Consider the following 2754-nt stretch of genomic DNA (forward strand, 5'->3'; position numbering starts at 1 on the left):
TCCACCGGACATTACCTTGAAGTTGTAGATTTCCTTCAGAGTCAGTCCTCCGAAAGAAGGTTAAGATTTGGTGCACAATTCGCTGCATAGTGATGTTGTAACAAAGGCCTGGACAAAACTTAGGTTTTCTGGTGAAGCTTAAAATTGCTTCCTAGCCTCCCTCATCGGGTAGTGAATGACTAAGGAGAGCAGGAGACAGAGCGCTCTCCAGTGAGACCGCTAGAGGCCACAAATATTTATTCACTGTTCTACCAATGAGATTCATTCGTGTGTTTACGTCACTGCTGTAGCCAAATGAGAGGCACTGAGGTGGAAAATTTAGCCCCACCCACTCATAGGAATGAACCAATAGAAACGTCTCTGGAAAATCGGGTTTTTAGCCGTTAGTACCGGTACTCAGTTTGAATGTGTGACTACATATTTAGCATTTTTTTCCTAGACAGGGTTTCTTTATGTAGCATTGGCTGTTCTAAACTCACTTTTTTGACCAGATTGACCTCAAAATCATAGAGATCAGCATGTCTCTGCCTCCAACGCCTGGCCATATTTAGCATTTTTCTTTGTGCACTTTTGGTCTTTTTTTTTTTTTTTTTTAATCTGAGTTCCTTGGGTGAGAGTTTACTGACTAGCTCTGCCTCTGCCTCAGCCCTCTGTCCTTTGCTCTCTGCCCTCTGCCTCTGCCTCCGCCCTCTGCCTCTGTCTCTGCCTCTCTGCCTTTTGCCTCTGCCCTCGGCCCTCTGTCCTTTTCCCTTTGCCCCCTGCCTCTGCCCTCTACCTCTGCCTCTGTCTCTGCCATCTACCTCTACCTCTGCCCCTGCCTCTGCCTCTGCCCTCTGTCCTTTGCCCTCTGCCTCTGCTCTCTACCTTCTGCCCTCTGCCTCTGCCTCTGTTTCTGCTGCCTCTGCCTCTGCCTCTACCTCTGCCACTGCTTCTGCCGCATCTGCCTCTGCCTCTGCCCTCTGTCCTTTGCCCTGTGCGCTCTGCCTCTGCCCTCTGTCCTTTGCCCTCTGCCTCTGCCTCTGCCTCTGCCCTCTGCCCTCTGTCCTCTGTCTCTGCCTCTGCCCTCTGTCCTCTGTCTCTGCCTCTGCCTCTGCCTTCTGGTTCTGCCTCTGCCCATTGCCTCTGCTTCTGCCTCTGCCCTCAACCTCTGCCCTCTGGCTCTACCCTCTGTCCTTTGCCCTTGGCCCTCTGCCTCTGCCACTGCCTCTGCCCCCTGTCCTGTACCCTCTGCCTCTGCCTTCTTGCCTCTGCCCTCTGCCCTCTTCCCTCTGCCCTCTGCCTCTGCCCTCTTCCCTCTGCCTCTGGCTCTGCTTCTGCCGTATCCGCCTCTGCCTCCACCCTCTGTCCTTTGCCCTCTGCCCTCTGCCTCTGCCTATGGCTCTACACTCTGGCTCTGTCCTCTGGCTCTGCCCTCTGCCTCTGTGTCTGCTTCTGCCTCTGCCTCTGCCCTCTGTCTTTTGCCCTTTGCCCTCTGCCTCTGCCACTGCCTCTGCCTCTGTCCTTTCCCCTTTGACCCCTACCTCTGCCCTCTGCCTCTGCCACTGCCTTTGCCTCTGCCCTCTGCCTCAGCCTATGTTTCTGCCGCCTCTACCTCGCCGCTGCCTCTGCCTCTGCTGCCTCTGCCTCTGCCCTCTGTCCTTTGCCCTCTGCCTCTGCCCTGTACTTTGCCCTCTGCCTTCTGCCTCTGCCTTCTGCCTCTGCCTCTGCCTCTGCCTATGCCCTCTGCCCTCTGCCTCTGCCTGAGCCCTCTGCCTCTGTCTCTGCCTCTGCCTCTGCCCTCGGTCTTTTGCCCTTTGCCCTCTGCCTCTGCCTCTGCCTCATGTCCTTTGCCCTTTGCCCCCTGGCTCTGCCCTCTACCTCTGCCTCTGCCCTCTGCCTCTTCTGCTCTCTGTCCTTTGCCCTCTGCCTCTGCCCTCTGCCCTCTGCCTCTGTTTCTGCGGCCTCAGCCTCTACCGCTGCCTCTTCCTCTGCCCTCTGTCCTTTGCCCTGTGCGCTCTGCCTCTGCCCTCTGTCCTTTGCCCTCTGCCTCTGCCCTCTGCCTCTGCATCTGCTCTCTGTCTTTTGACCTTTGCCCTCTGCCTCTACCCTCTGCCTCTGCCTCTGCCTCTACCCTCTGTCTTTTGCCCTTTGCCCTCTGCCTCTGCCTTTGCCTCTGTCTCTGCCTCTGCCCTCTTTCTTTTGCCCTTTGCCCTCTGAGTCTGCCACTGCCTCTGCGTCTACGTCTGCCTCTGCTTCCTGTCCTTTACCCTTTGCCTCCTGCCTCTGCCCTCTACCTCTGCTTCTGCCTCTGCCGCCTCTGCCTCTGCTTTCGCCCTCTGTCCTCTGCCCTCTGCCTCTGCCCTCTGCCCTCTGCCTCTGTTTCTGCCATCTCTACCTCTGCAGCTGCCTCTGACTCTGCCGCCTCTGCCTCTTCCTCAGCCTTCTGTCCTTTGCCCTCTGCCTCTGCCTATTCCCTCTGCCTCTGCCTCTGCCCTCTGTCCTTTGCCCTCTGCCTCTGCCTCTGCTTCTGCCACCTCTGCCTCCGCGGCTGCCTAGGCCTTTGCCATATCTGCCTCTGCCTCAGCCATCTGTCCTTTGCCCTCTGCCTCTGCCCTCTGTCCTTTGCCCTCTGCCCTCTGCCTCGGCCTCTGCCTCTGCCTCTGCCCTCTGCCTCTGCCCTCTGCCTCTACCCACTGCCCTCTGCCTCTGCCCTCTGTCCTTTGCCCTCTGTCCTTTGCCTTCTGCCTCTGCCCTCTGCCCTCTGCCCTCTGCATC

This window comes from Acomys russatus, chromosome X (genome assembly GCF_903995435.1).
Source record: "Acomys russatus chromosome X, mAcoRus1.1, whole genome shotgun sequence".
NCBI lineage: Eukaryota > Metazoa > Chordata > Mammalia > Rodentia > Muridae > Acomys > Acomys russatus.